Source organism: Marmota monax, unplaced genomic scaffold (assembly GCF_021218885.2).
Source record: "Marmota monax isolate L192 unplaced genomic scaffold, Marmota_monax_Labrador192_F-V1.1 WCK01_AAM20220418_F8-fsc00062, whole genome shotgun sequence".
Classification (NCBI taxonomy): domain Eukaryota; kingdom Metazoa; phylum Chordata; class Mammalia; order Rodentia; family Sciuridae; genus Marmota; species Marmota monax.
The window spans coordinates 9,535,017-9,546,881 of NW_026695221.1; the positions used below are offsets into that span (position 1 = coordinate 9,535,017).

Here is an 11,865-nt window from a genome sequence, read left to right on the forward strand (position 1 = left end):
ACCAGAGCCAAGCTACTGTCATGCTCTTGGACCTTCTAAACTGTGAGATCCAGGGCTGGGGTTATAGCTTAGTGGTAGAGTGCTTGTCTTATTTGTGTGAGGCACTGGGTTAAATCCTCAGCACCACATAAGAATAAATAAATTAAATAAATGTATTGTGTCCATTTACAACTAAAAATACTTTTTAAAAAGAAAAGAACTGTGAGATCCAACTTCTTCTCTTTACAATTATTCAGTCATCTGACATTTTTGATAACAACACAAGACTAAGAGTTCTTTCTGATGCTGTTACTCTCAAAAAAAGGATATCCTTCCCAGATAAGGGAACATGTTCCCAAATGCTGGTGGTTATAATGGCTGTCATTTAACATCTGCAGAAGTATATATTCTTAGGAAGCAATCATGTAGAATACCCAATATTTTTGGCTATATTATATCTTTAGAGGGCTAGAAAAGGCTCTAGAAAAGGGGTTTATTGTGATCATTTTCAACCATTGGCACCCTGACTCCATTTACTGATTACTGAGGGATCATGACATCTTTGTGTGCCCATAGGTGAGGCAGCTCTACTATGCAGAACTAGAGTTCAGGTACTTTTAAACTCCAAGTTATATTTAAGCATTTATTTAAAATAAAAGAATCAGGTCTCCCATTTTTATTTAAGCACTAGTTCCTCTTGCACAGCTGAATATTTGCAATTATGTTCTGGGTTGGGCATTCTGCTGCAAAATAAATAAATAAATAAATAAAACAGGACATGGAATGCCTCAGAAAAAGAAGAGGAAGGGGAGGAGAAGGAGAAGTAATCTCATTGCATGGATAAAAAACTGAGGCCAAAGACGTGGGGTGGAGCTCACTGGCATATTGTGTGCTTAGAATGAGCAAGGCCTGGGCGAAATCTCCAGCACCAACCAAACAAACAAACAACAAGAACTAAAAGCAGTAGCAGAAAGATGAATAGACTCAAGATCACACAGTCATTTGTTGCAAATCTGGGCTAGAACACTGTGCCTCTTCATATCACTCCCATGCCTCTCTGCCTTTATCCCCACCACCACCTATCCCTGGTATTGGGGATCCCACCCAGAGCACTTTACCACTGAGGTACATTCCCAGCCATTTTTATTTTGAGACAGGGTCTCACTAAGTTGCTGAGGCTGGATTCACACTTGCAATCCTCCTGCTTCAGCCTCCCGAGTCACTGGAGATTACAGGCATGCACCATCATGCCCAGCTCTCTGCCTCTTGAATGGGGCAATTTATAATCATGGGACTCGGGGCATTTTATAGCTATGGATGCCATGGCAGCCAGGGACTTCCCACACTCTGGGGGTGAAGCTCAGCTGAGAACAAATATGGGAGTGCCTGGGATGCTGGCCCGTCTTCCTGTCTTCCCTGGAGGCTCTAGGAGTTGGGAGTTCATCAGCGGCACGAGGCATCTTGTTCATATTTTCTCGACTGGGCGGTCCTGGCAACAGTTCTTCATTTCCTGTAAGGGAATGAGTTTTTAATCTCTGAGCTCAAATTCGCTTTAGATGGGGTGGGGATTGGAGGCAGGAAAACTAAATCCTAAAATGTTGAGTCCCCTCCTGCTGTGTTGGGTCCCTCTGATGAGCTGGCTGTGTCCAGCAGTTGGAGACTAGGGATCCTGTCCATGCAAGCTCTGGGCAGAGACCCAGGAGGCCTGCAAGAGCTGAGGCAGAGCAGGGCCCCTCCTTTGAGTCCCTGTCAGCACAACCTTGGGCTCATAACAAAGAGCCTGGGTCTTTCTTCTTCCACTTAGGACTAGCTGGACATTAAAAATCATTTTTGCCAACCTTCCCCTTCTGGGACATCTCCTTGACTCCCTGTGTGGTTTGCATATGTCTCCCTAGAGATCATATGTTCAAAACTTTATTCCCAAATTCATATGTTAATGTACTTAGAAGTGGGGCCTCTTGGATGTAATTAGGGTTAGATGAAGCCCTATGATGGCATTAGTGGCTTTATAAGAAGAGTAAGAGAGGGGACTTAAAAACAGCATACTTCAGTGACTCAGCCACTTCAATGTTCATAGCAGCTTAATTCACAATAGCTAAATTGTGGAACTAACCTAGATGCCCTTCAGTAGATGAATGGATAAAGACAATGTGGTATATATACACAATGGGATGTTACTCAGCATTAAAAGAGAATAAAATCATGGCATTTGTAGGTAAATGGATGGAGTTGGAGAATACAATGCTAAGTGAAGTAAGACAATCCCCCCAAACCAAATGCCAAATGTTTTCTCTGATAAGTAGATGCTGATCCATAAGGTGTGTGTGGGGGGGAATATTGGGAAACTTTAATTGGGCCAAGGGGAGAAAGGGAAAGGGAGGGGGCATGGGGGTAAGAAAGATGGTGGAATGAGACAAACATCATTACCCTAGGTACGTGTGTGACTGAACATGTGGTGTGACTCTACATCATGTACAACCAGAGAAATGAAAAGTTGTGCTCCATTTGTGTACAGTGAATCAAAAGGCTTTATGCTGTCATGTATAACTGATTAGAACTAATAGAAGAAGAAGAAGGAGGAGGAGGAGGGGGAAGGAGAGGGGGAGGGGGAGGAGGAGGAGGAGGAGGAGGAGGAGGAGGAGGAGGAGGAGGGATGACGACCTGAGTTGGCCCTCTTGCTCTGTCTTGCTATGTGATGCCCTCTGCCATGTCATGATGCCAGCAAGTAGGCCTTCACCAGATCCTGGTGCCATGCTCTTGGACTTCCAACCTCCAGAACCATGAGCCAAATTACTTCTATTTTTTTTTTTAATTACCTGGTGTCAGGCATTTTGCTATAGCAAAAGAAAGTGAACTAAGACATCCGCCAGTACTAGATTAGGTGTCCCTCCTGAATACACATGTATCACTCTGTGTTTTCCCTATTCCTAAACCTGCTGACTGTCCCAAATTGTGACAAGGAGGCCAGGCCTTTCTTTCCCTGTACCAGGCCATACCCTTGAAGGTAGCACAAAATTGGGCAAGGCCATTCCAGTGAGGGACAGGATGTCACCAGCAGCTGACATTCTTAGTATGTGGGGGATGGGATAGAACTGTCTCCTTGAAGAGGGAAATGGCTGAGCTCCATGGCACCCACCACTAACACCTTGAAGACAGAGACTTTTTTAATTGCTATGGTAACACACTGCATGTTTCCCAACAATTAATCAGCATTCCATAAATGCTTGGATGCATAAATGAAAGACAACATTTGGAGGCCTTTTCTTCTCTGGGCTGAAAATGCCATTCAAACATTCCTTGTAAACCTGCATTTCAGCACTTGCATCTGAAGTGCTGACTTCTGTCTACTTGGAGTTTATCCCTCTTTTTTATAATAATATATATATTTTTAGTTGTCAATGGCCCTTTATTGTTATTTATTTATATGCAGTGCTGAGAATGGAACCCAGTGCCTTACACATGCTAGGCAAGCACTCTACTATTGGGTTACAACTCCAGCCTCTATCCCTCTTAAAATGCAACACCAGAACTCATTGCTTGGTTCCTGGTGCAGAGGTGCACGATCACATTCCTTAGTTTAGATGTTGCTCTTTTCTAACACAACTTGAAGGTTTTAGCAGCTACAGAAAACTTAGACTCCTGTTGTGCCTATAACTCCCTAAAATCTGATGGTTCCCTCATACCTGGTGTTCTGATAGCTTCCCTGACCCACCCTGATAAAGCTGTGGGGTGGGGGGGGGGAGGTATGAGAAATCTAAGTGCAGGGTCTAGCACTTAATACATTCTTATTAAATTTTATCTTGACTGATTTGACCTGTAGGCCCAATGTATTGATATCTGCATTTTCTCAGCCAAGGAGTTTGTGTTTTATGTCTGTCTTTGATCTGTCTCCAGAGTCAAAAAGGCTGACATGAATGCACTATGACCTCAGCAGGGACTGATGCTAATCTTATTATCTTACATGGATGCTTTTTCCTCTTTCATGCTCACACCAACCTGAGGTAGGCATTTTTATGAGCTCCATTTTACAGATAAGAAACCTAGGATTAGAGAGAATAACTAACTTTCCCAAGATTATAAGTCTTGTATTTGAATCCATGTCTATCTAATTCCAGCATATGGTCTTAACTACTACAATACGTAATCTCTGCTTTTCATCCAGATCATTCATTCAAAGGATGGAAAGGACACATCTAAGGACAACACTGTTGAGGAGATAAACATGAAAATGCCTGTGTAAAAGGGGATTTTATGGGCTGGTGTTGTGGCTCAGTGGTAGAATGCTTGCCTAGCATGCATGAGGCACTGGATTCAATCCTCAGCACCACAAAAATGTAAAATAAAGATATTGTGTCCACCTAAAACTAAAAAATAAATATTTTTTTTAAAAAAAGAAAGAGGATTTTACTGTATCACGGTGAAAATTCTAACCTATTACCATGTGAAGTGAGGCAATCTCATCTATCCCAACTGTATCTTGCCACCCATTCCAATTTGCAAGGGGCCCAGGAACCCCATGGAAAATAACTCAGATATTTATAGGTATGTGTTCCCATCTATAAACCTGGAAGGGCAAGAAGGCCAAATAAAACATCCAGAAAAATTGTTCAAAGAAAATATATCAACCAGGGTCTTTGTACATGTAGTTCCCTTTACCTCCCAGCTCTCAAAGCTCCTCCCAGTCCCTGCCCTTGTTTCCCTTTGCCTAACAAATTCCTATCAATCTTCCGTCTCAGTCTTAAATGTCATGTTCTCCAGAAGGCCCTCCTTGATTGCCCAGAGTACTTGGCAAGGTTGCTGTATGTCCCTGAAGCACCTGCCCCTCTCCTTTGGAATGCTTGGCACTTTAGTAGTCTGGCATCTTCTGGATTATGCATTCCATGAAGGCAGGGACCTTGTCTGTCTGTGACCCAGCTGGCCTGGGGAATAGATAATCAGTGAAATAGATTTTGAAAGTGGTAGGTGGAGGCACTGGGTTGTCAACCATCTGACCTGAGTCATTCATCTTTTTATGCCATCTCCGTCCGCCCATCATCCTCAGATTCTTTCTTGGGCTTTGCTTTGCTGTTTGTTCACATAAATGTTCATGGTGTTGCTGAACCCACAGTGCTCAGGTCCTGGGCATGAGCCTGCCCATGGAAATGCAGCCAGACCTGCAGCTTGGAGTAACCCCTTACTTTCTGCTTCCAGCCTGGCCAGCTTGGTCTTACTGTGACTGGGAAGCATCTTTGCCTGCCAAAGCATGTCAGTGTTGGAAACATTTTTAAAATGTTGCTCAAATCACAGCTATTCACCAATCAAAGTGAGGGTGAGCTTTGGGGAAATGGGAATTCACTACATTGAGAGTGAAGGCGTTCCTGGGAGTGAGTCCCTGAAGTCTGCCTCTCCACCATGGTACCAAACTAAAACCAAGGGCAAGTCTCCTGGGTTCTCCTTCCACCACACAGAGAAGTCCCCCATCTAGGAGAGAACAAAAACAGCCAGCCACAGATTTACATACTTGCAGAGTGCTAGGAATCCTGGTAATGTCCTTACATATGTATTGCTCTCGGAGTCAATGAATGCTGACTGTTAATGTGCTGGACATGAACATTGTATTTGATGTTATCTTTTTATTGTTACAACTATATCAAAGAGAGAGCAAGGTTTATTACCCCTCTTGCCCAGGAGCAGACTAAAGCTCAGTGGTTTTGTGAGGTTTTGCCAGTGGCGAATCCTGGATTAGATCTTGGCCTCTGGATCTTCTCTTGGTCCCACACTCCTTCTGTGATGCCCACACTCCTTCTTTGACGCCCACTGCTGGCTCCAGGAAGACAAGCCCTGCTGTCCCAGGCCTTGGGGCCACGGGGTAGGGAGTTTTCTTTTTAACCAGGATGAGATATGAAAAGAGGCAAAAGGGCCACTAGGCATGAAACTGATTTGAGGAGCTGGCAGTTTCCTTCCTCTGTCACGTGAAAATTTTCCAAATATGGGGAGCCATCTGTTGATGATGTGAGAATTGGGCAACTTCCACTCTCATCATTAGCTTGGCAGCAATGGAAAGTGAGTCCAGAAAGAGCCCTTGTGTATCATAAAGGAAACTTAAGCCGTATGTTTCTCATTCATTTACTCTTAAGTCATCAAAATGTTGGTTTTAAGGAGGCTTTTGATGTCTGACTCGCTTTCTGCTTTTTAATTGGGGGGGGGGGAGGAAGTCACGATTCTCTAACTGTAAATTGCCCAGTTTGGGGAAAACTGGAGATGGATCCAGTACCCTTGATATCTGAAGACTGGAGGGAACTCCAGGCAGGGGTCTGCTTTAGGAACACAGAGAGGGACATTAGCTCTCATTCAACATCAAACACTTAGTAAATGTTGGACTTAGTGACAGGTACCAGGTAAAGAAAACATGATCCTCTGCTGTGAGTAGTAGCAGATAGTTGGGGAGGCAGACATCTAAAAATCACTATGCTGTTTACTTAGAGACTCCACTGCCCCCAGTCACCTTCTGAAGTTGCAGCTCTAAAGCGACAATACCCTGATGACGAAACACTGGCTATAGGGGTTAACTTCAAGGTCACCTGTGCAGCAGGTTCAGTCCTGCAGCTGAGATCTGAATCTAGGCTGCCTTGTTCTAGAGCTCATGTTTTTAACTTCTCCTGCATCTAGGAGGAGGAGGAAGAAGCGTTCCTAGGAAGAGAGAAAGAGAAGAATCCTCCAGACAGAGGAAAGGACATGTGAGAAGTCCCCAAGAAGGAAAGGACACAGCACATGTCAGGGGTTATCTTAGTGCATTTCTGTTGAGTTAATAAAATACCTGAGGCTGGGTGCTTTATAAAGAAAAGAAGTTTATTTAACTCACAGTCCTGGAGGCTAGAAGTACAAAACTGGGCAGCCTCATCTGTTTGGCCTCTAGTAAAGATCCCTGGGCAGAAGGCATCATGTGAGAGGAGAGATCACATGGTGACACAGAAAGCCAGAGAGGGATTCAAGATTGTTCTTTTTTTTTTTTTTTTAGTTAATTTTTCTTAATTTATATATGCCAGTGGAATGCATTACATTTTTTTAAACTCGTGAATATTTATTTTATTCTATGAATTATAGTAACACTGTTATTTCTTTTCTTTTTTTTTTCATTACAATTCTTTTTACACATATAGAACACAATTTTTCATATCTCTGGTTGTATACAAAGTATATTCACACCCATTCGTGTCTTTATACATGTACTTTGGATAATAATGTCCATCACATTCCACCATCATTAATTACCCTATGTCTCTCCCTTCCCTCCCATGCCTCTGCCCTATCTAGAGTTCATCTATTCCTCCCATGCTCCCCCTTCCTATCCCACTATGAATCAGCCTCCTTATATCAGAGAAAACATGAAGCATTTGTTTGGGGGGATTGGCTAATTTAGTGTTATCTTCTCTAACTCCATTCATTTACCTGCAAATGCCATGATTTTATTCTCTGTTATTGCTGAGTAATATTCCATTGTGTTTATATACCACATTTTTTTATCCATTCATCTACTGAAGGTCATCTGGGTTGGTTCCACAGTTTAGCTATTGTGAATTGTGCTGCTATGAACATTGATGTGGCTGTGTCCCTGTAGTATGCTGTTTCTAAGTCCTTTGGGTATAAACTGAGGAGTGGGATAGCTGGGTCAAATGGTGGTTCCATTCCCAATTTTCCAAGGAATCTCCATACTGCTTTCCATAATGGCTGCACCAATTTGCAGTCCCACCAGCAGTGTATGAGTGTACCTTTTCCCCCGCATCCTTGCCAACACTTCTTGTTTGTCTTCATAATAGCTGCCATCTGACTGGAGTAAGATGAAATCTTAGAGTGGTTTTGATTTGCATTTCTCTAATTGTAAAAATGATGGTTAGATGCCACGAAGTAGGTGGCAATGCCTTAACCATATGTGTTTTGTCAGGCCCTAGGGCCTCTTCCATCCTTGTCAAGGAGAGAGCCAACCTTCTCTCCTTTCATAAAACACTCGGGATTGTTCTTGTATAGCATCTCTTGTGATAAACAACTTATTCCATGAGACTAGTTAGAGTCATTCTTTTCTGAAGATGGCACCCCCAGTGACCTGATCAACTTCAACTGGGCCCCAAACAGTGCAACACATACGTTTTTTTTTTTGTACTAGGATTGAACCCAGAGGTGATTCACCACTGAGCTACATCTCCAGCCCATCTGATCTTTAATTTTGAGTAAAATATCACTAAGTTGCTTAGGGCCTCAATAAGTTGCTGAGGATGGCTTTGAACTTGTAATCCTCCTTCCTCAGCCTTCCGAGTCGCTAGGATTGGAGGCATGCACCGTGCCCAGCTGGGCCCCAAACTTTAAGTTCTACCACCTCTCATCACCACATTGGGAACCAAACTTCTATGAACCTTTAGGGACAAACTCAAACCATATCCAAACCATAGCATAGGGCACAGGGTAAGTGTGGTGGAGAACAGGAAAGGGGCCCAGGGTGAGGCCGGAGAGGGGTGAGGACCAGACTGCCAGGGTCTGGGCACCAGGGTAAGGAGATGGTCCTATCCTGAGACCAGAAGGAAACCATTGGATGGTTTTAAAAGTTCTCCACATGAGGGCTGGGGTTGTGGCTCAGCGGTAGAGTGCTTGCCTAGTACATGTGAGGCACTGGATTCAATCCTCAGCACCACATAAAAATGAAATAAAGATATTGTGTGTCCACCTAAAACTAAAAAATAAATATTAAAAAAAAAGTTTTCCATGTGACTCTAATATGATCATGGAATTAAGAGCCAAGGAAACTAGAGTGGTGGCAGTCAGAGCTGGGAAAAGTTTTAGAGATTTCAATTTATAGAATTTGGTGTGATTGATTACATGGTGGGGAGAGAAAGGGAGGTACTGAGGGTGCAGGAGGGAATCGTGAGTGGTGTTAATGGAGAATCCCAGAGGAGGCATCCAGTGACCTCTGGTCATTAGGAAGTGACTGCTATACTGAATAGGTGAGCTCAGCAGGGCCCTGAAGATTTTCCAGGCTTTGAAGTCCTAATCACTTCTGTCCTTGTAACCCAAACAGTGCAACACATATGTTTGCAACACAACTTGGTAAGTGTCATAAGATGAATGCAAATGAAATGGTAGAGTTGCTGAGAAAATGGATGGATTCAGCTAGGGAACGCAAGAAATGCTTCTTTGAGGAGGTGGCATGTGAGTTGAATCTTAGGGGATAAGCAGAAGTTTTCAGATGATGGAGGAGGATGTCCTAAGAATGTGTGACGGACCTGCTGAATATGAATGGTAGGAAGTTCAGGATGGTAGTAAGAGAGACATGCCCAGGAAGGTGGTTGGGAAAGAGGGGCTGGGATCAGCTGAGAAGAGCTTCTGAAGCCAAGTGAAGGACTTGAATCTTATCCTTGGTATCGTTCTTCTTCAATCACAAATTCCCCTCCTCGTAGCACTTGGTCTTTTGCCTTCTGCTGGGAAGGAACACAGGAGAACCTTTGGTACCTTGGAAGTTCATTGACTACATTCTCTTATTCTTAGGAAACACCAGGTCTAAACCATCTTAGACACAGAAGAGACTTTCCTGTATTTGACATATTTTAAAGCATACCCTACAACCTCACCAAGTCACCCTGGTTGGTTCAATTCTTTTCTTCTCCAGTTTCTGCTTATTTTTGTAGTCTCAAAGGAAAGGAAAAGTCACCATTTGCTGTAATCAATGATCCCCACATTCTTAGGGAATAGCCAATGAAAATCATTTATTGGACTCCTAGTATGTGAAAGTATCTTAGCAGGTTTGAACATAAAGAATTAGAAGACACAGTCTTTGGTCACGAGTTGTTCACATATGGGAGAAAGGAAATAAAAAAGAAAACTAGTAACACAAGGCCATATATACTAAGTGTCAAATAAAATCATTTTTTATTTTTCTCTGCCTGTGATTCCTTTGTTCCTGATATATATATTGCCTCCCAGAGAGCAATTTTCACATGGTCTTTCAGTTGTTGGTTTTCATGATCTTGCATTTGTTGATTTCTCTGTCTCAGCAACAGACTGAGCTTCATAAAGCAGCACTGTATCTCTTCCCTCTTTGTGTGAATCCCTGATCCCTATCTTAGTATATATCTTATAACAGGTGCTCAATAAACATATGAATTAATACATGAGTAATACATGAATGGCAAAGACAATCAATTTCTTTTAGAGATTCAAAGGATATAGGGATCCCTGTGGGATGGTCAGAAAACCTTTGTCAGTAGCAGCAAAGCACCTAGTACAGGCCTAACTTTTCTGGGGTGGGGAATGAAGTTAGAAAGTAGTAAATTGGGTAGGAGAAAGGACTCTCATAATCAAACTCCAGCTAATGTTTTCCAGGTGGCAGCCCATGGCCTCTGCTCTCTAATTTGAAACACAATGGGTTCTGGGACAAATGGCCAATGATTGTTTTAATTTGTGACCAGGTGTTTGATCACAGGGACCCTGGATCCACCCTGGGTGTTCTCTTGGGTGTTGGGCAACCAGATGATTCTCTGGGTTTTCTGGAGGCATCCAGGACCCTACTTGCTCCACTGGAGTCTGTGTCCCCTTCTGAGTCAGCCCCTTTCTCTTTTACTTAAATTAAAATAGCTAATTTTAGACACTTCCTGATTACTCCTAGCTGGGTCTCATTAGCAGATTGAAAACGGTTGGCGTCTCAGCTGGAGAAGGAACAACTTTCGTTGGTTCTGGTCTGTTTTCCATCTCCACATCGCTGTTGATATTGGCTGTGTCAGAGCAGAGCACAATGAACTCCCTCCAAAGAGACTGGACCACAGGCTGCTGGCCGAGACCTGGACTAGTGGTGAGGGGTGAAGAAACACATGTCCAAGGGAACATGACCACCACTGGTGGCGGGCACATGTTTTGCTCATAACACATCTCAAAAGTGCATAGGCATTCGTTTCTTGTTTATTCAACATTTAGCCATCAGTTATGTACCAGGTTCTGAACTATCTCATGTTCCACTAACCATATTTCAGATTATAAGGATACAAAAGCATTCCATGAATGGTTCTTGCTAGTCAAGAACTCAGTCAGGTGGATGTGATGGGCAAACACACGGCCACCAACACATATGGTCTAGTGGAAGTGTGCCATGGTAGAATAAAACAACAAAGCCTCACTGAGTTCTGTGTCCAAGAATCTAAGGATTTTGCATGAGTGAACTCAATTGTCACAAGGACCCTGTGAACATAGAGAAGAACCACCTGATTCAATGGGGAGTAGGAGGGAAAGAGCATGTGTATCAGGATGGGAGGGCATTTCAGGTGGATGGAATGACACATGCAAACGTGGGGAGGTGTCCCTCCATTCCCAATGGAGTTTGGGTCTATATATCTCTTCTTGCAAATTTTTCCTCTGCCACAGAGGAAAAGGCTCCTGTGAATGTCTTGCAGTTGGTCATGCCTATTGATGAGAAGATGGATATCAAACCTGTCCAGGGCATTTGTATTCCACTGAAAACAATCTCCAGCAATAGCTCCTTTTGGTAGATTTGTATCTTATCCAGTAAGACCATGGCTGGGAAATTATTAAGCCCCCACCCTCAATGTCACTATTTCTCTCTTTCTTGCTTCTCTTCCTGCTCCCAGTAGTGGATTCCGGTATCTTTGTCTCACTTTTAGTCTAGAGCCTCAAAGCATCACTTTATTCTCCACTAACGTAGCTTGTTCCAAATGGAATAGATCATTAGAGTTTCTTTCATCTCTCCTCTTATGGTTCCAGTCATCCTGGGACTGTCCCTAAGTAGAATCCATAGCCAAAGACTTCTCCAACAAATGCCAGATAAATACATCAGCAACAGCAGCAAACAGTGTCTATCTGCACATGGCTGGATGCCACAGAGTTCAGTGACCCCTCTGTCTGACATCTAAA

At 43.2% G+C, this 11,865-nt stretch overlaps 1 non-coding gene across 1 annotated transcript; it reads right to left on the reverse strand.

Annotated features, from left to right (window-relative positions):
• Positions 1-7,837: 7,837 nt before the first annotated feature.
• Positions 7,838-7,963, reverse strand: LOC124085263 (U6atac minor spliceosomal RNA). The gene has a single exon (XR_006849386.1). It is a non-coding gene; the product is annotated as a U6atac minor spliceosomal RNA (small nuclear RNA).
• Between the last annotated feature and the right edge of the window lie 3,902 nt (positions 7,964-11,865).